The following is a 25,564-nucleotide window of genomic DNA, read 5'->3' on the forward strand; positions in this document are numbered from 1 at the left end:
GCTGCTAATCTTCTCTCTGTAATTTCACTGACATAAGCAATAAACCTTGTAATTATATCGCACTAATCGGGAACACTGACAATAACAGAATATCAATCATAGTGCTCATGTGCAAACCCAGTCCGTTTCAGAGCCTAGTTTTGGCATCATTTGTGGTTTCGGTTGTAACCTAACTAAAAGGAGCCGATGGATCAAGGCTGGCCGAGTCACGTGTAGCTCAACTGTTTATCTAACCTATCTTGAATATGCTTTTCAAAATGCATCATTCATTAAGTTAAATTTCTTGTGCCAATGTTTGAGCCTGTGCAGTTTCCTTCATTTAGAGTTTATAACAGCAATAACATCCTCAGTGCAGGGCATTTCCTGAGGATTAATGGCCAGCTGGGGTTAATGGCTGAAGGTAGAGCCAAAGACCATCAATTCCTTCCCTCCAGTCATTAATTCTTAGGAGATGACCTGTCCTTTCATCATTATCTCCAGAGCCTGACCTTTATATGAAGTGATATGGCACCATGAAAATTAATTCTGACATGGGGGCTACAGAAGATGCACCTGCTAAGGTGGAAGCTTTTTTTTTTTTTCCACCTAAACTTGTTCAAAGGACAACTGCCATTTACCTATGTGCCAAATAACAAGTCATGTTCTAAATCTATGTATATCCAATAAACAGTTTGTCTGGAATCATTTACTTTTTTCAAGCTCCTGATGAGTGATCAGAACTGATATTTATGGGATTCCCCTATTGTTTAATTATTCCTTTTAAAAACGTTCATCTCTGGCAGGCAGCTCTTTTTTTTTTTTTTTGAAGTGTCTCATGATACTACTTTTCGGTCATTGTGTGAGAACTATTACATGTTCTCCTCAGAACCCTTAATTCAAATGTGCACAAAGACTCTTTCTCTGGGGTCTCTGTGTATTTATTTGTGCTGAAGAAGCGGAGGAAGTGGGTCCAAGGGGAGTAAAGGGATATGAAGCACAAAACCATGCATCTAGCCGGAGCTCTGGGCAAATTCTCATATTTACAGGGACAAGGAGCTTCTTTCTAATCAGCTCTTCATTATTGTCTCCCTAATTATCATGTTCTCTGAAGATTTTCATTATTGTATTTTCCCTTTGAAAGAATAATCATGATTAAATTATTTAATAATGTTGCTTTGTCTTTTATCTGGTCTCTCACCCAAGAATCTCCAAGAGCTTTGCATAGATTAATTACAATTCAAAAGGCTCAGAAAATGGATCTTAATTTAAAGCATTTTGAAAGTTGTGAGGCCTCAATAAATTAAAGAAATAGACGCAGAGACCTGAAGTTGGGGTTCATTTGCTTGATTGTAGAAAAAAAGAGATTTCCTTCTCGATAATCCTGTGGCTTTTATTTATTTATATATTTTTTTGCTCTAGAATTAGAATAAAGGATGTAGTGCTAAATTCATGGAAGTGAATTAACTTCCTCCAAGCACTATGAGTTAACTTTTCCTAAGCACTCTACCTGTCCTATTTATTACCAGGTGAACAGTACTGCCTGTATAGAACAGTGCATTAATCAGGCCTCTTTGGGTCATAAGTGCCTGCAAACCAACTACAAATGGCCTCAGTGAAAAGATAAAAAAAAATTGGCTGATGTAATTGAAAATCTAGCCATTGTCTGCCCTCAGCTATACTCTTTGACTCAAAATACATTCATGAAGATTTACCTCTTGGCTCTGCCTTCCTGGATGGATTTCATTTTTAGACTAGCCTTTTCCATATGTGCACCCAGCAGCTTCAGGTTTATATCCTACAAGTTTAACAGCCCCTGTTAAAAAAGCTTCTCTTTCCCAAGAGTTCCAGCAAAAAAAATTAAGAGTCATCCTGACTTTAATCATGTGCCTACCCCTGGGCCAATTTCTATGTCTAGTAGGATAAAATATGTCAATTGGCTGGGTTGGTTTATGGAATTGCTCTTGAAACTGAGAGTAGGATCAACTGTATCCAAATTAGATGGATTGATTTGGTGGGTAGGGATGAATCCTGAAAGGAAAATCAAGGTAATTTTTTTTTTTTTTTTTTTTAAGAAGGAGGAGGAATGGGAGTTGCAAAGACAAAAGTAACTGATATTCATAGTAGGTAGCATGATTTCAGAATTTATATTTGTTTTCAGCAAAGATAATTGAAGACCTCAGAGATAAAACTCAAAATCTTTTTTATTAGTATGATTTTTACTAACATTATTTTCAAAAGCATGTGCACTAGAAACCGGTCCTATGAGATCTTTCTTAAAAAAAAAGTATTCAATGATTACATAAATTTAAGAAGCACAGAAAATTATAACCATACTTAGATGTATATTAGTATTAAATAAGCCAGTATGACTTTATAACCCATACAGATTTTACTGTATTAACACAATCAACCAACTCTATTCATACATAGGGTGTGTGTTGCTTTCAAAATTTGTAATGTTTGAAATCAGAAACGTGATGTATGGTATGGTGGTCTCTTAAAACAGAATGGTACAGGAAGAAAGAAGAAAAGACCACTCAACAAAGGTGGGTTAAGGTTCTTGGGGAACTGGACCACCTGCAGAAATCTAACATTGGAAGTTCAGTTGCCTGTGCTAGGAAGTGTTGATGGTAAGTCACACTTCCTAAAATGGTTAGCACCAGATTTCCTGTTGGGAAGAGCACACAGCAGCAGGGAATGTATAGATCAGTCTGTGATTGTCTGTCGGGGGAGAGTTTGCTCACTATGAGGTATGGAAAAAAAATCTAAGAATACCTCAGGTATTATTCAGGGTTCTAACTGCAGTATTTTGGATTAGTGTGAATGAAGAGGAGCAGAACCTTGAGCCACTAGTTGAAGTTCAGGGAAGCTTCCCGATCTGGGACTAGATGTGGAGGACAACAGTAGCATACAAGGAAGAGTGAGGGGTCAGAAGTTGTGAATTGAGGCTGAGGAAGAAGTTTGGGGTGTGTATATATAAAATACTCAGGAGAATAGCCTTTCTGATACAAGGATGGAACTGAGAGCATCTTGAGAATATTACCATGATATAGTAGATGAACTTTGGAACAAGAAACAGGTGAGTATTAATATCAAATCACAGAAATTAGAAGTTGGGAAAGTTATTTAATTCTGTAGAAACTTGGTTTCCTCTATAGTGAAAATAATACCATTTTCCTTGGAAACATGTTGTAAATATAGTAGGTAAAACATTTCACCTTTATAATACAAGGAAAGGAAAAGAATCTCTTATTCTTTATTTCTTTATGACTTAATGTAAGTTATGAGTATGTCTTTCCTACTCGTAAGTGAGAAAGAAAATCAATATTATCAATTTACAACAACTCAGCAACTTGTACTTTAAAGCTGTCCATTTTGAGTAAATACTCATATTGTCTAAAGATTTTTCTCCTCTTTCCTTCCCCCTTTTCCCCCATATCCCTGGGGGATCCTGTGTTTGAGGGAAGCTTATGTGATGTAAAAACATGCTGTTGAAGGGAAGGGAAGAGTCTGGTTGGTGACCTTGCTGGCATCTATTGCAGTGTAACTTGTCCTAACAGAACATAGATATGGCCTTCTGGTCTTACTGCATCCATCTTTAATGTCTTTGGATAGTTTATAGCCTCCAGTTTTAAAGTCCACTTACCTTTTAGGCTAACTGTGAAGATCTTTCTGGTATACCATTCCTTTTTTCCACTTCTGTGTCTTTCTCAGGGGTTTAGGAGGCCTCAGTTTCTTTTCTATCAGGTTCTCATCAGACCCTTCCTTCTTTCCATCCTTCCCTCCCTCCCTCCCTCCCTCCCTCCCTCCCTCCCTCCCTCCCTCCCTTCATCTCTCCTTCCATCCAGCTTTATTGAGATGTGACATATAACATGGTGTACGTTTAAGGTGTATAGAATTTCCTTTCTTTTAAAGGCTGAATTGTATAGATAGATAAAATGTATTTATTATATATGTATGTATATGTATAATTATATATGTGTGTATATATATCCCACATTTTCTTTATTCATTTTTTGATCGAGATTTAGGTTGCTTCCATGCCTTAGCTATTGCGAGTAATGTTGAAATAAATAGGAGTGCAAATATATTGTTGAGATCCTGATTTCAATTCCTTTAGATAAATACCCAGAAGTGGGATTGCTGAATCACATGGTAGTTCTATTTTTAATATTTTGAAGAAATTCTATATTGTTTCCCATAGTAGCTGTATCAATTTCCATTCCCTCCAACAGTGCCAAATGGTTCCCTTTTTTCTGCATCTTCACCAGCATTTATTTTTTTTAATATATAATAGCCATCTTCTTAGACATGATTCTCAGCCACTGTTATTCTAACAGCTATGTCAGATACAGAGTTTATAGGGCTTAGATCCTCTCAAGGTATACCCTGGAAAATCAGGTAATAAGTTTTTTTAAAAAAAATATTTTTACTTGTGGTAAAACACAAATAATGTAGAGTTTAGTGTTTTAACCACTTTAAGTGTATAGTTCACTAGTGTTAAGGGCATTCGCATTGTCATACAGCTACAATCTAGAGTTCTTCTCATCTTGCAAAACTGAAACTATACCTGTTAAGCAACAACCCCCCACTCACCTTTCCCCAGCTCCTGGAAATCCCCATTTTACTTCCCATGTCTATGAATTTGATTCCTCTGAGTACCTCATAGAAGTGAAACAACACAGTATTTGTCTTTTTGTAACTGGCTTATTTCACTAAGCACAATGTTCCCAAGGTTCATCTATGTTGTATAATGTGTCAGGGTTTCCTTCCATTTTAAGGCTTAATAATATTCCTTTGTGTGTATATACCACATTTTTTTTATTAGGTGATTATCTTTTATATTCTATGGTCTCTCAAAACCTACCTGATGATTTGTTGCAGTTTCTATCGTTTAATCAGATTCTGAGTTGTGAACTCTCTTGGATTTAGCTCTTCATAAATAAAGCCAAATTATTAGAATTTAAAAAGAAAGAGAGGGAGATAGAGAAGGAGTAGGAGAGGAGATAGGAAGAGAAGGAGAAAGAGGAAAAAAGAAAAATATTTTTCTCAAGCACTGCAGTTGACTTCCGTAACTCCAGACTGTGGCTCTCAATATTATTGTCTCTATTTATCTATCTATCTATCTATCTATCTATCTATCTATCTATCTATCTATTATCTATCTATCTATCTATCTATCTATCTATCTATCTATCTACCTATCATCTATTATCTATCTATACCAGTAGATGTACTTGAAAGCTATGAATTTGACGTGTTTTTATTTCTGTATTAAATGCTAAGCTAAGGGCAGTATATATAGTCAGCCATCGCTGCTGTTTGAGTGGTAGAGGGAAGATTATGGGAAAAAAAAAAAAAAAGCAAAACAAAACAAAAGATCAGAGCAACTAATAACTTATCAATATAAAATTATTACCTTGCTATATAATAATTGGGACTAAGGCATGTAAAGCATCTGACACATAATAAATATTCAAGAAATGGTAGCTATCATATAGCATATTAACTCTTTTGGGTGAGATTTTGAATAATTTTGGTGGTAAGTTTTGACTTGGTTCAAGGTTATACCCTCAAGTGCAGACATGATAATTTGGAATTTTGAGCTTGTGACTTAAGGCTTTTTATAGGCTTTGAATAACAGATATGATAATAGAAAAGTGAAGCTTTATTTTGAAAATTGAGAGAATGGGTGCTGTATTTTTTACAGAAAGGAGTATCCAATACTCTTCTATCTCAAAATGGTAATTTATACTTACATGTAACATCATAGTTTGATTCAAATAATTATTTTATACAAAATATCCCTATATACCATATACATGACCAGTTAGGTTTAGTTAATAAATTAACTTCATGTAAAGAGAATACAATTATGCTCATCTTATCCTTGTATAAATAGAACTCTAGGCTGCACTCAAGAGGCAGTAAGAATACAGGTTGAAGGTATGGGCTCTGGGACTACAGAGCTGTAGGCTCAAAATCAGACTGTTGTGTACTAGCTGTATCACCTAGGGAGCATTCTTTAAACTTCTTGCTCAGTTTCCTTACTTATAAATAGGGCTAAAATAAATGGTAACATTTATTTATTTGTTTGTTTATTTATTTATTTATAAAGATTTTATTTATTCAAGAGAGACACACAGAGAGGCACAGACATACACAGAGGGAGTAGCAGGCTCTGTGGAAAACCTGATGTGGAATTCAATCCCAGAACGTTGGGATCAGGACCTGAGCTGAAGGCAGACGCTCAACCACTAAGCCACCCAGGCGTTTCAGTAACTACCTTTTAGAGTTAGTGTGGTGATTAAATGAAATGATAATAAAGCATTTATTGCAGTATATGATACAAGGTAGGGATCAAAGTTAGTAGTTCCATCTTGCAGTTCTTTAAAATTACATGACATATTTTGGCAGTTATTTTCATCCATCCCCCTACCCACCTCCCTTCTGGTAAGGTTTATTCTCTGTAAATAAGAGTCTCTGTCTCTTGGTTTGATTCTCTCTCCTTTTTTCCCCGTTTGCTATTTGTTTTTTCTTAAATTCCGCGTATGAGTGAATTCATATAGTATTTATTTTTCTCTTTGATAAAGCAGTAAAGAATATCCAATGGGAAAAAGACAGTTTCTTCAACAAATGGTATTAGGAAAACTGGTTAGCAACATGCAAAAGAATAAAACTGGTCCACTTTTTTACACCAAACACAAGAATAAATTCAAAATGGATTAAAGATCTAAATGTGAGACCTGAAACCATAAAAATCCTAGAGGAGAACACAGGTAATAATGTCTTTGACATTAGCCATAGCAATTTCTTTCTAGATATGTCTCCTGAGGCAGGGAAACAACAGCAAAAATAAACTATTGGGACTTGATTATCAAAACAAAAAGCTTCTGCATGATGAAGGAAACAACAAAACTGAAAGGCAACCTACAAGAATGAGAGATATTTGCAAATGACATATCTGATAAAGGGTTAGTATCTAAAATATGTGAAGAATTCATCAAACTCAACACTAGAGAAATAAATAATCCAATTTAAAAATGGGCAGAAGACATGGATAGACATTTTTCAAAGGAGACATATAGATGGCCAACAGACACCTGAAAAGATGCTCAACATCACTGATTATCAGGGAAATACAAATCAAAATACAAATACAATACAAATCAAAATCACAATGAGATATCACCTCACACTTGTCAGAATGGTTAAAAATCAACAGCATAAGAAATAACAGATGTTGGTGAGGATGTAGAGAAAGGAGAACCCTTTTGCACCATTGGTGGGAATGTAAACTGATGCAGTGATCTGGAAAACAGCATGGAGGTTTCTCAAAGAGTTAAAAATAGAGCTACCCTATGACCCAGCAATTGCACTACTAAGTATTCACCAAAGAATACAAAAATACTAATCAGGCACATGTAGCCTGATGTTTATACCAGCATTATTGACAATAGTCAAATTATGGAAAGAGCCCAAGTATCCACCGACTGATGAATGGCTAAAGAAGTGGTGTCTATATACACACAATGGGATATTACTCAGCCATAAAAAAAGAATGAAATCTTGCCATTTGCAATGACAGGTTGGAACTAGAGAGTATTATGTTAAGTGAAATAAGTCATTCAGAGAAAGACAAATTTGCTATTCTTTTCTGAGTCTTATGGGAGTTCTTATTTCCTGTCAAGAGAGTCCTCCTCAGTTCCTCCTGTGTAGGTCACCTTTAGCCTAGTGGTTGAAGTTTCCTGCCTTTATAAGATACTGTGATTAGGTCAAGCCTTGGGGGCCTATTGGTACTCCTGTTGTGAGGAATGAGACCAAGGTGATGGTGATAGCACATGTATGCTGGAATTGATTTGTTTCTAAAGCCATTCCTAATCCTGGATGGCTTCCCTGCCTAGTGCTGTTGTCTTGGTTGTGACACTTAAGGGTATGACTTCTAGAAAGTACCAGCTCTGAAAAACTTCCCTGCTTGTGTATTTTTCTCAAACTAGAGGAAAATTGTATGCTGGTCCTTTGCAAGATGATCACTTGTTACTTGGTTAGTTTTATTGGAACATGCATTTTAGATCTGGCTTTTTTTTTTTTTTTTTTTTTTAAGGAATCTGTCCCTTCCACCAAACATTTATAGATAATCAGACAAAACAAATAGACTGACAAAGCAGTTAATATATAATATTTCTACCAGCTTCTTTCCAGAAAAGGAAAGGCTATTAAGGTTCATAAACAATTTATTAATTCTGTTTTCTATTTTGAGGGAAACTGTTTTCTGACCTTTTGACTAAATTAGGGCTGGTAGCAATTAATCAGATGGAGAGCAAAAATAGCTTGCGGATTCAAGCTTTTAATAAGTATACATTATAGTTAATGGAATTATTTCCATAGTTCAAAAAGCATTCTTGAATATACACAATTTATGTAGGATTGTGGCAGTTGCTGAAAATCACCCTAGAAGAAAATAGAACTTGTTTCCAAAAACTGACAGTAATGAAAGAAAACCCCATAGTTGGGGAAATAGAATATCATGCATAGACAAAAAACCAGTATGTGGAGCTTTATTTCTGCATCATATCTTTATTTGTAATACAGACCAAGTAGAATTCTAGTTGTCTTTGTTCTCTCCTTGGTCTGTGAGGGTACTGGTGGGGCAGCAAAACTTGACTCCTTAAGTTTTGTTTTTTTTTTTTTTTTTAATTATTTGATCTGCGCTTTTTATTCTGGGAGCCTGATGTAGTTAGCTACCTAAGTAGCTATTCCAGCTACTATTCCTGCTATTCCTAACAGTACCAAATGAGTGAAGCAACTGGACTCCTAATGGAACCCAGTTCAACTTTTAATTACATATTTTGGAGGAAAATATTTGAAAAAGGAAGTAGGAACAGGTCCTGAAAATTCTGAATAGGGTCTGACAAAGAAAAAAGATTAAAATTGACCATAGGGCATGGAGGTCAAGTAGACAAGTCTTTTAATCTTTTTTTTTTTTTTTTGTTTTTTTTTTTTTTTTTGTTTTTTTTTTTTTTTTTTTTTAAGTCTTTTAATCTTAATATTTTCTTTGCTGTATAGGAAGCATTATCAAATGAAGTCATAGTGATAACCAGAGTGATATTTTATAACATCAGCTTTACAGAGTCTACTATTGTTATGAAATGAAAATTCTTGGTTTGAGTTCAATTTTTTTAGAATTTGCTGCTATATATTTCTGTGCATAGTGGTTTTCAGATATAATGGTTCAAAAGCAGTTACTCAGTTTGATGGATATGAAAAGTAGCCTGGTATTAATCAGACAAGCAGTCCAGCCTAGGAGAATCCTTCTGTAGGTGTAAAGCTAGTTTATTTCAAAATGACCTTTGGGTGAGGATTAGGTTTCCAAAGTATGGGGAGATATAGAGTGATCTCAGTTTAATTGGACCCTGGCTTTCTTTTCCATTCACCTAATTATACCTTGTTTGAAGAGAATAATGACAAGGAAGATAGAATAAAGAATATAAGATCAAAGCTCAATACTTGAATCACTGTGCCAGTGATTACCATTGGGGTGATCTTGGAAAAACTACTTGGTATCTGTGATAGTTTTATTGCAAAATGTTTCCAATTCTTTACTTTCCATTCTATCCATGTGACTTTGCAGCTCCTCCCATTCATTAAATGGTGATATCTATTTCCTCAGCCTTTGACTTTGGATTTGGCCTTGTAATTGCTTTAACCAATTACAAGATGGCCCACAGAATAAGTGGCTGTGTGGCTCTTCAGAGCCCAGGCCTCTTACCACACATAGAGAGACCGTGTGAAGGAGTCCCCTGCTGACAACTGGCCACCCCCCAGAACAGAGCCTCCTAGTTGACAACACATGCTTGAGGGAATCCCGCAAAGACCAGAGAATCTCTCAACTGAACTCTGTCTCCATCATTGACTTGTAGAATCATGAAATGAATAGATGATTATTATTTTAATCTAAGTTGCTTTAGTGAACCTCAGGTTCACTTATCTCATCTGTAAAATGGAGATAATTATATCTGCCCCAGAAGATTGTTATGAGGACTGTATGATACAAGAAATATGAGCCCATCACTATGGCTGGCACATAGCAAGTGTTTAATTAATGTCAGTTCCCTTTATACCCCTTTTATCAGCTCCACCCCCCCCTTCACCCCTTTCCTCCCTACAACTTTTTCCCTTGGGCCAAAAAAGCAAATAGTCAACCTTTTGAATAACTTGATTGCCACATAGATGGCTAAGGTGTTGTGAATATGTAATTAAAATGATGAATGCTCAGTTCACATTAAAATAACAGGCATGGTGAGTGCACCAGAACACATCTTGATTAAGTAGTTTGACCCACGTGCTTTTTCACTGGCTACAGACCAAATACTGAGTGGAGCTGTGTGGGGCTAGCTGACAGGCTCTGTATGACTCAGAGAGGGATGGTACCCCAGGGAGGGGCCGGTTTCACTTAATGCCACCCATTTTGTGTGGTATTTCTCGATCAATTAATTATGGAAATCTGCTTTATCGCACAGCTTTTATTAATTTTCAAGTATTATATGTTTGACCTAACTTGGGTATATTTTGAAGGTGAATCTACATAGTTGATTAAATCAATAAATATGTGCTGAGAACCTAATATGTATCATGGCTAGGGATACAACATGGGCACATAACTTGTCTTCATGGAGATTAATGTTCTGTTCCTAAATACCTGCAAATGCAGGTCTCTTCATACCCTGGGACTCTGGGATCAATCTTTTCCTTGGGAGGAGAGACTAAAGTTCATTGATTCAGCATTGACTCACACCGATTGTTAGATCTGCTATAAACATATGACCAAACTTGAATGTAACTGGGTCTAATCTTTTTGGGACTAAATTATAATGAGATTGAATAATGACTCCAGAAGCTGAATAAAATGTATCATCCAACGACTTCATTATATTGATATCTGCCATTAGACCATTCATCTGCCTGCACTGCTGATTGCCTGGTGTTTGGAATTTTCTCAGATGCCATGAATCTTTGATTTATTTTCATTCATTTGTTTCTGTAATCTTCCATTTACTTATTCATCAACTTCTCAAATACATGTGCCTTTGATGTGCTAGACATGTGGTCTTTCCTGTACAAGAAATTCTGGTCCAGTGAACTGAGGCAGGCATGTAAACAAGTAACTAGAATGAACTGTTACATCAGCTATAAGTTTTACAGGGGACCTGGGAGCAGAGACAAGGGTTTGAGATGACTTTAACCTAGAACAACTTGTTTCATCCGAGGCAGACCCTCTCTTGCCTGAGAAAATTTATCAGAGCCCTCAGGGAGCTAACACTACAGCCACTTCTTATTTCTATATTCCAATCCTGGGTTTTTCTCTCTTGTGGCGCTGTGCCCAGAGTTTCTGACTGTACCAGCTCTGGCTCCGTGAGCCTGTTACAACTTTAAAGGTAAGGAACACTTGGCCAGACTTACGAAGAAGACGCATGTACAACTACAGAATGTGTTATGTTCATTTTATAAGAAATTACTTCAATTATATTTTCATTTTGTTGCAGGTGATGTTTATGGAAAAGTGATCTTTGTGATTAGTACCAGTATTTGTATTTAGGGAGTGCTTATTGCCATAAATGTAAGAAGTTAGCAGCTGTACTAATTTGCTCTGGCTGGACATTACACAGTACTACAGACCAGGAGGCTTAAACAAGAGAATATTATTTTCTCATTATTCCAGAGATTAAAAGTTTGAGATCAAGGTGTTAGTAGGGTTCGTTTCTTCTGAGGCCTCTCCCCTTGGCTTGTAGACTTCTCCGTCTGTCTTCACCTGGTCTTCCCTCTATGTGTATGTCCTTATTTCATCTTATAAGAATGCCAACCATATTGGGTTAGGGCTTACCCTCACTACTTCATTTCAAATCAGTTACCTCTTTAAAGAGCTTATCTCCAAATATGATCACATTGAGAGGTATGAGAGATTAAGACTTCAAGGTCTGAATTTTGGGGAAATACAACTTAGCCCCAAACAATAGTTTTCACCAAAGGTAGTCATTAAAAGCTGCACATTCATATGCAACAAATAAATTGCCATTTTATTTTTTAACACAGCTCATAGGTGATGCATCCAAACATATTAAAGAGAAGGGATCTCTTGTTTTGTGGCACTTGGTGTTTATGTACAGGTTTGATAGGCTTGGCTGTGAAGGAGAGAGAAATTTGAAGTTTTAGAGAATGCCAAAAACAGTGTAAAAGCCTTCAGTTTGCTCTGAGCTTCTACACATTCATATTCTTAGTCTAGTAACAAAAAATATGGCATACAGTTTGAAAATAATGACCTAAGAATTATTTTCTGAGTTGGCATTTAGCCAGCTTCTTCTTTGTCTACTGTCAGGAGCATTTTATCTTCTTTTCTTTATGAGCTCTCACCTTGATTTCTGTTCTAGCAATGCATCCATTAACTGATGGTATTTCTCTCTGTCTGTCTCATGTATTGGTATGCTGTTTGTGTGAGGGGGGAAAGGTAGAGGGAGGGAGAGATTGAAAGAGAAAGAGAGAGTGAAAGGGAGCGAGAGAGAGAAAGAAAAATAAAGAGAACAGTACTAGAGAAGGAGAGAACAAGAAAGCACATTTGCTTTGTATTAACATATGTCAACTCTTGTTATCCAACTGGAAATTCAGAGAGAACGTTATCTAAGAGAAGAAAAATAAGATCATTTATTGAATTTATACATAGGATAAAGAATATTTGTGTCATGCTCTTTTAACATTAGAAATTATACTAACATTACTAACATTGGGAAGAAACCAGTAGAGCTTCAGTCTATACACACAGAATGATTGCCTTGAGTTGACTAGGCTCTATTTTGTAATTTTGTACCATATTCATGAAACTATTATTTAGGCTTGGACATACATGAACATCTTACAGATGCACATGCCCACTCTTGGAACTCACCTGTGATTATTATTACAATTGTTTTTAATCAAAAGAGATATTATGGTAGAGATGTCTCATTATCAACCCAAAATTGGATGTTTAAGGGCATTTACCTTCTTTTGATGAATGTATTTTTAGTCTATTAAACCTTCTTTCTATCGCTCAGCCTTCCACCAAACCCCGTGAGTTCTGATCTTTTTCTGTTCATGCTAATAATGTATTGAGTCATCTGGTGCCATGGATTCACAAAATGGTCCTGGCCACTCTTTGGTCCTAGATGTTTTAGACAAGGTATTCTAATCTTACTTGAACTTCATTTAGCCATGGTGGTCCACATTGAATTGAAGAAGTTTTTCTAAATGGCATCTGCAGTGCCCCATATTTTATGCCATCATTGCTACTGGATGCCTTCAAAAGGAGCTTCCCTAAGAGAAGAAACAAAACCTCATCACTTTAAGTAGCCTCCTTTTTCAGGGCTTAGCAAATAAATTCTCTTTCTTAATCACTTTCGTTCTGTTTGTATATATACCTGTAATCAATATTTTATACTTGAAAATACCTTTCTTACAGTAACTTATATTGTTAAAAATAGTACTTTTAATTTAAGATCCATTTAAAAAATTCATATCTCTTTATGCATTAGAACTGTGGAAGCCTGGCTATGCCTCCGGACTTTGGTGAATTTAGACGAGTTGCTTTGGATCAGATTTACTGCCTTGTCTCGCTTCTTCCTTTCTCTTATTACCTTAAGAATACCAGCTTTTGAATTGCAGCAGAGCAGTAGACTCAATGACGGGTAAAACCAAAGCTGCTGCTTTCATCTAGAAAGAAGGATGATATTTATCAAGGATGATTGAAGAAAACTGGATTACTACCACATCAGGAGTCGAAGAATTTGGTAGATTATATTTATTTAGGTATCTTAGACAAATTCAGTGTCTGAGATAACATCTTTGATTTGGTCACCAATAATTAGATTTATTTGATAAGCCTTAGAGTAGTTCACAAAATTTTATTAATTCAGTACCTTAAGGTTCTGCTTAGGAAGGTGAGCCCTTGTAGCATAGGGTTAGCAGATGCAGAAGCTGTCTCCGTCAAAGTTTCAGACAAAACTGAAGAACGGATAAAATGCTTAATAGGAGTCTGTTGATATGAAGGACTGAATAATGGAATGATCAGTTGAGGTTCACTATTTGCTTCAAGGAAATGGGTCAATTATAGAATACATGTCTCAATATCTTCCTTTTTTCTCCTTCCACTCTCTCTGGTCTAGGCCAATAATCCCTTGGACTAATAATTTACTTATTATTTACAAAATAATTTTTGTCTTCCTTCAGTCTATTCTTCATTCTCACCACTGTAGCCAGGCTGATATTACTAAAAGCTGAATAATATCACATCATTTTCTTGTTAGCTGCCATTTGCTACTCATTGAACATCTGGAACATTTTTTTCCCCCTCTGATCTATGAGTCCCTGCATGATCGTCTCCCTGTTTGTTTGTCTAACTTCATTGAATTCATTCACCCCAGAACTGATGGCTCCAAGTTCTTTAGCCTCCTTTCAGCTTCTAGGACAGGCCAAATTCTTTTTTAAAAAAGAACTGATGTATAATATTATATTAGTTTCTGGTTTAGAACATGATTTCGTATGTATACACTATGAAATGATCACCATAACGAGTCTAACTTACTGTCTGCCTCCTTACATATTAACAAAAATTTTTTTTCTCATGATCATACCTTTTAAGATTTACTTTCTCAGCAAATTTCAAATATGCAATACAGTATTATTAACTACAGTTACCACGCTGTACATTATATCGCCATAACTTATTTATTTTATAGTTTTGAATTTATACCTTTGGCCCCTTTATCCATTTTGCTCCTTTACATTCCCCTCCCACCTAGGCAACGAACAATCTGTTCTTCTGTGAGCCTCAGACTAAGTTCTTTTTAACCTTAGGGATTTGGGACATATTGTTTCCTTTGCCTAGAAATATTTTCTCCTAGATCTTCACTTCTTTTTTTTTTCTCTGTATCAACTTTTGAAGTCAGCTAAAGTATCATATCCACAAAACGTCAGTCTGCCTTTAGAGACCTCCAAAGTAGGGATGAAGGTAGAGCCCCCTTCATCTTGTTCTCTCCTAGCATTCTGTTGTTTCATAGCTTATCACATTTGTAGTTATTTCCTTTTCTCTTTGTTTTTGGTCTGCTTGCAAGTTTTATGAGAGCAAAATCCTGTGTGCCTTGTTTTCCATTGCACCCCAGTGCTGAGAATAGTGCCACAAAATAAATGATTATTTGTTGAAGAAACGAATGAGAGAGTCAGAGTCTGACTTATTTTATCTAGGAAATATTGAAGGTATGACTTGTCAATAGCTGCAGCAGGGGAGTTAGCACCATACCTTGTGTACTGGTATGAGAAAGTGCCAAAGACTTTGAACTGGACTTAATCAACACGATTTGTTAAGATCTTAGCACCCTAAATAGTGAGACATGAACAGGTATCAGTAACACCCCTGTGGTGTTCTTAGTAGCAAAGCTGCTGATCTCAGCATTGGAAATAGCACAAGATAGTACTTTAGCAACCTGAAGCATGAAAGGAGAAAATGAGTAAGTTCTGTAGAATTGTAAAAAGGATTGGTCTACTGCAAATCACTCTCTGGAGATCCTCAGAACTACTTGAAAGGAATTGAAGAGAAGTGTGACTATAATAGGGCACAGACCTAGAGCTATTATTTCACTTAAATTTTTTTAATGATATTGTTTATTCAATCTAGACTAATGCACTCTAGAAATGGTATTATATTTGTAGGAATAAGTATTGTCCAATATTTACATAAATATTTAGGATCCCAGTATTTTCTCTAGATGTTGCATTTACGTATCACTATATAAAACCATTTTTGCATGTGACACAGTGAAAGGTAAAGATAAGAGGTAATTAGGATGGAATGTAAGTGCTGTAGCAGGGAAACAAACTGTGTTACAGGAGCATGTTGGATAGGCATCTAGCCTGAAGAGTAAGCAGAAGGTGACCCTTGGAACCTTAATTCGGTGACTTACAATAGCAACCATTCAATCAGTGTTTTCTAGGTCAGGAATTTGAGCAGGGCACTCTGAAAGGTTCTGCTTTATGTGGCATTAGATGAGGTGATGGGATGGTTGGAGGTCTAAAATGACTCACTCACATGCTGGCATTTGGTGTACACTGTCAGCTGGAAGCGCAGTGGGGGCTCTCAGTAGCAACCTCAGTTTTCCAAGTTGAGCTCTCCACATGTTTGCTTGTGCTTCCTCACAGCATGGTGTTGGATTTCCAAAGGAAGCATTATAAGCAGTGAGGGTGGAAGCTGTGCAGACTTTTTAAAGGCCTGGCCTCAGAAGATATACAGTAACACATTTCCTCATCCAACACATTTTGCAGTTGAAAACAGATCACAGGACCCACCTATATTCAAGGAAAGAGGAAATGGCCATATTGTAAAAGAACATGTTGAATGGTAGATATTGCTGTGGCCATCTTTGGAAACACAGTCAAGTACACTGGTCTAAAATATCTTGGTATTTTGCTTGCTTTTGGCCTTAAATTTGAAGACAGCTGACATTTCCCCTCAATAATGACCTTTCACATTCTCGAAGAGTCAAGAAGAAAATGATCTTTATCTTCTTTTATCTTCTTTTCAACTGTCTTTTCAGGAATATTTGATTAAATCTTGTATTACAACCTAAACTTGTTCTTTTCTATTTTTGGAAGATGGCCAATTTCTTAATATCTCTTCAATCAACATATGATATGAGATATTTGACTCTCAATAGGAATTGTTAAGTATTAAGCAGATACCAAGGATAGAGTCTCACTCTAGTTTGTACTAGTAAATAACATCCCACTGTTGATGTGATGTCTTGCAATGAGTGACGTTGTAGTTGGCGACCTGAGACTAGTACTTTATCTCTGACAACTACCCTGTATTACCATGAGCACGTCCTACATCTTTGGGGCTCAGTTTCCTCTTGTGTGAAGTGAGTGCTTTGAAGTTGCTGATAGCAAAGACTAGTTCTTACTTTAAAATCGCTAATGTTTTCAAGGAAATTTGATGAATGTTAAAAATTTCTGATGACTACTTTAAGAGAGCTTGCTTTGTAATTCAACTTGGAAAGAAGTTACCCACTTCTTGTGTCTGTTTTAGGTAAGTCACATAAATATTCAAAATATTCTTTTTTGTCTCATTAAGACTTGGCAGTCAATTATTTCTAGCTAATGTTTAATTAATTTTAGATTTTGTTCTTTTAAATTGTTACTACTATGTGTGGAACACATTGATTTATCAAACTAAAAATCAGAACCTTTGCTTTCATTTGCTAATTGAGTTTAAGTTTAGACAAAGAAAGATTCTAAAAGCTGTGCAGATGATAGAAACCCTTAGGTAAAGCATATAGATCGGTGCAATAGAAACACAGTCATGCAAATATTGCACTATTTGATTATTTCAGCCATTTGTTTCTGTCCTCATCTATCGATTTACTATATGCTAGAATTTATTAGTCTATGAATGATTTATTTCTCACAGCAGTTGTATGGGATAGGTGACAGTATTACCTCCATTTCATAGGTAAGGATACTGAAGCATACAGAGATAAACAAGTTGCCCATGGTCACATATCTTAAATTTGGAGAGCTGGGAACCAATTTTTATTTCAGAGTTTCTCTTTTAACCCCTGCAATATGCATTCCTTTCTAATCTTGGGATCACAGACAAAAATTTTTTTCCAGAAATTCTATTCATAAATTCAATAGGATGGTTCCAGGAATGAGGCTCTAAGACTAGGGCACTAACTCTAATGCATCTTGGAAGTACTGAACCATTTGTATAATGAATTCCACACTGAGTGATGAGACAGATATCACGAGGTTTGGGGGCTTAATGGGCTTCATCTCCAACATGTTTAAGAACTTTCCCTTGTACATCTGTCATCCTTTCACAGTCCTGTTAAAACATCATTATTCTACTTCTACTCCTACCCCAGAGAAGCCTGGCCAGAAGCTTCTCTTCTATTTCAGTTTTTCATACTCAGTGTTGCTTCAAAGGAGTAGGATGATAAAATAACTGAAGTCATATAAAAAAAAAAAACTGTCCAGTAACAGACTATTAAAAATAGTGCAAATTGCATAGGACTGCAAACATGTTTTATCTTGAAAATTTATCTGGAACATTTGCTTAACTGGAACAATTTTGCATATTCACTTCCATCTGCTTATGAAATATTCCCTTGGATAAAACTACTTCTTGTTCTGAATATTCAATGTTAACTTTTTCCTCAGCTCCTTAATAAATTCACATGTTTATTACAAAAACAAATCAGGCAGTTTTAGGTACTGTAAATATTACGTGTGTGCGCACGCATGTGTGTCGTTCTTTTGTTTAATACATTTCAGAGTTTAACCTGCCATTTGTCAACATGCACTGAAACTGCATGTAATGATTCATCTAAAGACAGTTTCCAAAGCATTACAAACCATATATTTAACATTTTGTGGACCTGTTTTGATGGCTCACTATCTCATAATATGGGAACTAGTGTAATATACTTTTAAGAGGCTATTGATTGAAATTTTTTCTTGGGTAGATTTAGGGAAATCTAAGGTTTTAGTTTATTTGTCCCCTTTAGTTTATGTATGTGCAACATTAAGTCACATTTTGTCTTAGGTTTTTTTTTTTAAGATTTTATTTTTATTTATTTGTGAGAGACACAGAGACAGAGAGAGAGGCAGAGACACAGGCAGAGGGAGAAGCAGGCTCCATGCAGGGAGCCCGACTTGGGACTTGATCCTGGGTCCCCAGGATCAGGGCCTGGGCTGAAGGTGGCGCTAAACGGCTCAGCCACCCGGGCTGCCCCTGGCTTAGTTTTAGTAGAAATGCAGTGGGACAGAAATAAGATATTGCATGTGAAGTTACCTTCACATCTTCGTATGTTTAAAAGCTCCTTTTACCACCTGGTCCTGAGACAAAACCTGGTCTTGTTCAAGGCTCCTGAAGCTTGATTCCTAGTGAGGAGAAAGAGTTCCAGATTTTATTCTAGTTTGCTGATAAAACCCCTTTGCTCTCTACCCTTGATTCTCTTCTTCCTTTTCTCCTATCTGTGCCTGGCTTTCACCTGACCCTGTGCCAAGATTCTTTTTTCTTTTTTTTTTTTTTTTTAAGATTCTTGAATTTAATTATCTACTGGATAACTCTGGACTGTTGGCTTAAGCATTCAGTTTTGGAATTTTTTTTTTTTTTTTTTTTTTTCTGATGCTTCCATTTGGCTCTGCTGTTGTGGTGGTGGTGGCGGTGGTGGTGGTGGTGGCGGTGGTGGTTTTGTTGCTTGTTTGTTTGTTTACTTTTGGTTCTTTATAGATTTGTTCCAAAGCACTTATAACCTGCCCAGAATCTTAGAACTCGATTTACTGTCTGAAATCCAAGGACCTGCTTATCTAGGAGAGAAGTAGACAGGCACTATGTCCTGTGCTGGTGTCACAAAGAAAACTGGGACACAATCTCTGTCCCAAGAAGCTTTTCACCTCTTGCAATGAGGGAAACGAAAATATATGGACTTTTTTGATGTGGTAAATGTAGAAAAGTCCATGCATAAAATTGTGAGAACAAAGAAGGCCACAAAATCAAGCTTCACCGTTAGGGAAGATCATTTGAAAAGCAAGTCAGGTGAAATGAGGCTTAATGATGTGAAGACAGTAGCTAGGTAGAGCATGTGTGTTTTTATTTTAAAGTGAATCATGGGGTCCATAGCGTTAATAAAGAAATACAAGTGTTTGGATATTGCCAGAATGTAATGTGCAATGTAAAAAGGCAAAAAATGATGCCGAGGAAAGCAGAGGTCAGATAATGAGAACTCTGTAGGCTACAGTGAAAAACATGGGCTCATCTTATACTATTATTATTATGATAGAAAAATAATGCTTAGCTGTTTCATCTGTATATATGCCAAGTGGCATCCATTTATTCTTTTCTAGAACTAGCACAGTAATTTAGTGTTGGAGGCCTGACCATCACTCTTTCATTTTCTGTATGTGGGGTTGGGTTGATGCTGAGTCTACTCTCAATTCAGGCATACTATGCAGACCAGATTGGTAAACAAAACAAAACAAAACAAGACAAAACAAAACAAAAAAAAACATTTTTCCCTCTGAACACAGCTGGTCCTTTCTTCAGGTCTTCCTTCCTTTTTAAATCTAAATCCTTACAGTGATAGCAGTTACTATGGTATGCATGTGTGGGGTATGTGGAGCAGGGAGGATTAAGCTGGAGAATATGGAAGAGATTACTATCTGGTAGTAATGGCAAAAAAAAAAAAAAAAAAAAAAAAGTCCTACAGAACAAACAGAACTCTCCAATTCCTGGCCAGTGATGGTTCTTGATTCTAAGCAAGTATGAATCTTCCTACTTTTTTCCTATTTTCTTTTAGTGGGTTTGTTTTGTTTCAGGTGGCTAAGTGTGGATAGACCATCAAACTGGGTATTTTTTCCAAAGCTATTCTTGTTTAATTATTGCAAATCTTTTCAGTAGTCTGACAATATTGTGAAATTAGGAAGATCAAGGTATCTAAAATGATCCTCTCTGGAATATTTCTCGTGTAACTCAAGGCAGTAATCTTACATTTATAATAGCAATGTATTTTTTTTTTAAGATTTTATTTATTTATTCAGCAGAGACACACACACACAGAGAGAGAGAGAGAGAGAGAGAGAGAGAGGCAGAGACACAGGCAGAAGGAGAAGCAGGCTCCATGCAGGGAGCCCGACATGGGACTCAATCCTGGGTCTCCAGGATCAAGCCTTGGGGGTGCTAAATAGCCGAGCCACCAAGGCTGCCCAATGTAGTGTTTTCAAGTAAGTTTTCCCACTCAAGATTTATTTCATTTGCATGTCAATTCTGTGAACAGGGTATTATAAGAATTTCTATCTTAAAGATGAGAAAAAACTGAGCTTCTCTCTCTGAGTGGCCCTAGTTCATATAGCAGGGTGAGCCATGAATAGAAGACTGAATTCAGAGTCTGGAGTCTTTCTCTTTATCATACTGCCTCTCTGTAACTCTTAACAGCAGGTTTAGAAGATGAGTCTGGGAAAATGTTCACCTCCTTTCTTTGCTAATAAGGGAGCTGAGGCACAAGAGCAAACAAAATACTGGCTGGATTTGAAATAAGAGACAAATGCAGGTCTTTTAACTTCTCAGCTTGTGAGCTGTCAACTTTATCCATGACTTCTTTTTGCATAACTGTATAGCAGTTACCTGGCACACACATAATGCTGGTTGGTTTTATTACTGCTGGGCTATCTCTCTCTGATCTTTTGTCTAATGCTGGGATGCAGTTGGGACTGCCATTTGCACTGTATTGTCAGGCAGGATATGAATATGGCTTCCTTAACCACAGAAGAAAAATGGTAGCTATTTATCAGACTCAGAATCTGTATATCCAAATTCTATTTTACCTGTAAGGTGCTTATGATGAGCACCCAAAATACACGTTATGGCACATGTAGCAATTTGACATATAATTCTTATATACAAAGCTTCTAAAATATACTTAAATTGAAATGGTTTGGGAACTATGATTATCAACAGGGGCCTCCCAGCTTTCAGTTCACCTTAGGGTCATCATTTTATCTTTTGAACATTTCTCAGAAGAGTATTACTGCCGAATGGGCTTTCTTAGCAGCTTCCCTGTTGAACTCTGGTTGTTAAGTCTAGAGTGGTTTAGGAAAACATTTTAACTCTATCCTATTTCTGCTTGGCTAGAAAAAGCATTTAATCTCTGGAAAGCTCACATTTTGTAAATGTGTGTAGTAAAAGTAGCTTCTTTAAGAAAAAAGAATGTCACTGCTTTCTAAATATGAAAAAAATTTATATGGCTTAGATATATTTGGCAATTTTATATCAACACACCCAACTTTGAAAAGTGTTCGTTATTGCATGGATATTGTGTCTTATTCCAGGTTCAATAAACGGGTATCAGAGCGTGTGTATACTCATACTGAATACTATCTTTAAAAAAAGGCCTAGTTGAAGTTCTAAATATTCAGATATTCATAATGATTAAAATTTATGATGTTGGTGTTGGAGTGTGCAACTTAAAATGAGAGCCAGATTAAACACGCTATGATCTTTGGAGAATACATGCCTGATATGTTGCAAGTGAAGAATAATTTTACCTTTCCTGAGAAGTTTTTTGGTACGACACTGTGTGGTGCTGATCGTGATTTATTTTTAAAAAGTATCTTTATATTATAGTTCCTGATTTAGAATGTTTAAGCTACTATTTTTTTTCTTTATGCATAAGAACATTTCAAAAGGAAAGTGGCACTAGCAGCCTTTGAATTTAAATCCTTTGTGGGAATAATTAGGTTTTCCCATTGGACGATAGGTTTTTCTTCTACTGAACAAAAGGACTCTTTAATTATGCTAGCTTAGTTAATAATGAAGAGACATAGAATCCTAAAATGTTAAAACAGGTAGGGTTATTAGTAATTGTCTAATCACTGAGCACACCTCACATAAAAAATACATTTTATTTTGCAACCAAATGTATTTAGATCAATACTCACTCTGTCACCTGCACCACATACAAATGTAGGTATAGATGTAAATAAAACTGGAACAAGTGTTTTGTGAAAAAATACTTCTGCTTTGAGTGATATGCCTTGGCATTTTTTCTTCTCGACTACTTCACTCAGGAAAAAAAGGCCGATCTCAAACGATTGAACTGATGCCACCCCTAGGACCAACTATATACTTTGCAGGGCTCAAAGCAAAATGAAACTATAGGGTCTCTTTGGTCAAAAAAATTACTAAAAATTTCAAGATGGCAATGGCGAATTATTAATACAAAGTGGGACCATTCTGAGCTTGCGGCCTGTGAGAAAGCACAGGTTTTACACCAGTGAAACCATCTGTGCTCACCATTTATGAATGGGTTGTGGCCAGCAGTTAAAAAACACAGCTCTAGAACAACTCTCATTTTACAGATGTGAAGGCCCATTGAAGTTTAGTGACTCAAGATTAAAAAAAAAAAAAAAAAAAGATTAAGTGCAATAGAATGGTAATTCTCTGACTTCTTTTCTGGTTCTTTTACCCATAATCTCAGATTACTCTGAGGATTGCACAGTAGCGTTATGAATTTTCTGGCTTTTTTGTGAGTTATCTCCCTCTGAGCTCAACTTTTCTTGTTTTCTTGTTTTTGTTTTTTTTTTAAGATTTTATTTGTTTATTCATGAGAGACAGAGAGAGAGAGAGAGAGAGAGGCAGAGACATAGGCAGAGGGAGAAGCAGACTCAATTCAGGGACTCCAGGATCACACCCTGGGCAGAAGGCAGGTGCTAAACCACTGAGCCACCCAGGGATCCCCTGATCACAACTTTTTTTTTTTTTTTTAAGTGTAACTTTGATTCAGACATTGTTGAAATTACTTAGGCTATTTTAGTGGCTTAACAGAAGTGAATAATGATTTTCTTTCCTTGCTTCCTTCCTTCCTTCTTCCTTCCTTCCTCCCCCTCCTCCACCTTTGAGGTTTTTTGAACTACCAACTACTATCCTATAGTATTGTCATTGTTCTAAGGTAATTAGGAGAAAGAACCACACATAAGTTTCAGATTCTGGGTCAAGGAAGAAAAATCATTTAAAAAAGGGACTAGTATTTTCTATGAGACACTGAGAAGAAAGATGAAGAAGTAATAGATTATATTTAGAGAGGAAGTGAAACATTTCTCTGAGCCTGAAGGGAAGGATGAGAGGGTAACTGTATACATAGGACACTCCAAGTGTATACAGAAGAAATGTGTCCATGGTTTTTATTTCTACACAGAAATGACCTCCAGGGTCATTATGCTGTAAGGATGGGATGTAAAAAGTTAAGCAGAATTGGTTTAGAAAAGCTACCAAGGAAGGCTCAACAGCCTGAGAGATCATGGTTTTCTATGTAGGATCCTCAATATGAAGGTTAAATAATGTATCCTAAGGCATATATCTGTTTACTCAAATAAATTTAATAAGATACATTATTGAATCACAATAATAAATGTATAAAAATTAATAATGAATTTGGTTGATTATTAGGCAGAATCCAGATTGTTTTAGAGCAAAAGTGAATCCAAGCTAGTTAAAATGGGCTATTTAAAATATAGTTCCCAATGAATCTACAATATTTTTGTGTGTTTGTCTGGGAAGTAGATCAAATATTTTTGTGTTTAGGTCTATTCTGTATGTCAGGGATTAAATTGGCAATACAAATTCAGGTTTATTTCTTTGTTTATTTTTTAATTGAGATATAATTAACATATAACATTGTCTTAGTTTCAGCTGTACAATGTAATGACTCAACATTTGCATATATTGAAAAATAATTACCACAATAAGTCTAATTAACCTACATATAGTTACAAATTTATATTTTTGTGATGAGGACTTTTAAGATCTACTCTCCTAGCAAATTCCAAATCTACAGTACAGTATCACTAACGATAGTCACATGCTGTACATTGTATCCCCAGGATGTATTTATTTTACAACTGAAAAGATTGTACCTTTTGACTCCCTTCACCCGTTTCATCCCCTCCTCATCCTCTACCTCTGGCAACCACCAATCTGTTCTTTGTATCTATGAGTTCAGTTTTGTTTTTGCTTGTTCAGATTCCACATATACATGAAATTGTAAAGTCTTTGTCTTTCTCTGTCTGACTTACTTCATTTGGCATAATGACCTCAAGGTCCTACCATGTTGTTACAAATGGGGAGACTTCCTTCTTTTTTATGGCTTAATAATATTTCCATTGAATATTGAATGGAATTGAATATGTGAATTCCATAAAATTCACAATTCATTAACACTTAGTTAGCTTCCATGTCTTGGCTATTATAGATAATGCTACAGTGAATATGGGGGTGCCCGTATCTTGTAAGGTTTCTTTAACCCATCTCTGTTTAAGAAGTCAAAGGAGGTGTAAATGGAGACCTCCTGGAGAAGAAAAGTGAATCAGATTTTTAAAAAATCAATCAAAATATCATCCTGTGCTGTTGTTTATTATTGAAACTCACAGTGTTTGATCCTATACAGTCAACTCGTGAGGGAATAGCACTTTTAAAAATGTAAATAAATGTTGATTATTCCTTATAAGACTTCCAGATATAATTCTGTATTACAATGGCATTCATTTATTAATTTAAAAACTTGGAAAAAGGCACAAATTTCTTCCAGATTTGAAAATTCTGAAGTATTTTTATCTCCAAACTAAGTTCCTTTCGTTCATTCCATACTTAGTTCTGTTACTCTTTTTTTTCCCCCTTTAAGTGCTTGTGTCCCAATTTCAGGCAGGACCTAATTTAGAAAGTGTTGAAAACTTTAAGAGGTCTTTTCACCCAGCGTTGTGCTGCAGGGCTTCACAGTAACCGACACTATTAAATCAACACATATGGCCCTTTTTTTTTTTTTTTTTTTTCCCATTTCAAGTTACTGGCCCTTGAGAATTTGGGAATCTTCTACAAAAACATATTATTGTGAGTTCTTAGCACATATGTCTTAAAAACTATGCTTAGCTCAACCTGAAAGACAAACTGTTCTGTATTTGTCTCTCCCCCACATTTAAGAGAAGATCAAAACTAACATGTCTTAGTTAGGTC

General features: G+C 36.0%; 1 long non-coding RNA gene across 1 annotated transcript; it reads right to left on the minus strand.

The window, feature by feature from the left end:
- Positions 1 to 12,047: 12,047 nt before the first annotated feature.
- Positions 12,048 to 14,103, minus strand: LOC111098473. The gene is made up of 5 exons (XR_005368383.1): positions 13,926 to 14,103; positions 13,644 to 13,719; positions 13,205 to 13,323; positions 12,388 to 12,651; positions 12,048 to 12,158 (listed from the first exon to the last, which is right to left on the minus strand). It is a non-coding gene; the product is annotated as an uncharacterized LOC111098473 (long non-coding RNA).
- Positions 14,104 to 25,564: the final 11,461 nt, after the last annotated feature.

This window comes from Canis lupus, chromosome 13, assembly GCF_011100685.1.
Source record: "Canis lupus familiaris isolate Mischka breed German Shepherd chromosome 13, alternate assembly UU_Cfam_GSD_1.0, whole genome shotgun sequence".
Classification (NCBI taxonomy): Eukaryota; Metazoa; Chordata; class Mammalia; order Carnivora; family Canidae; genus Canis; species Canis lupus.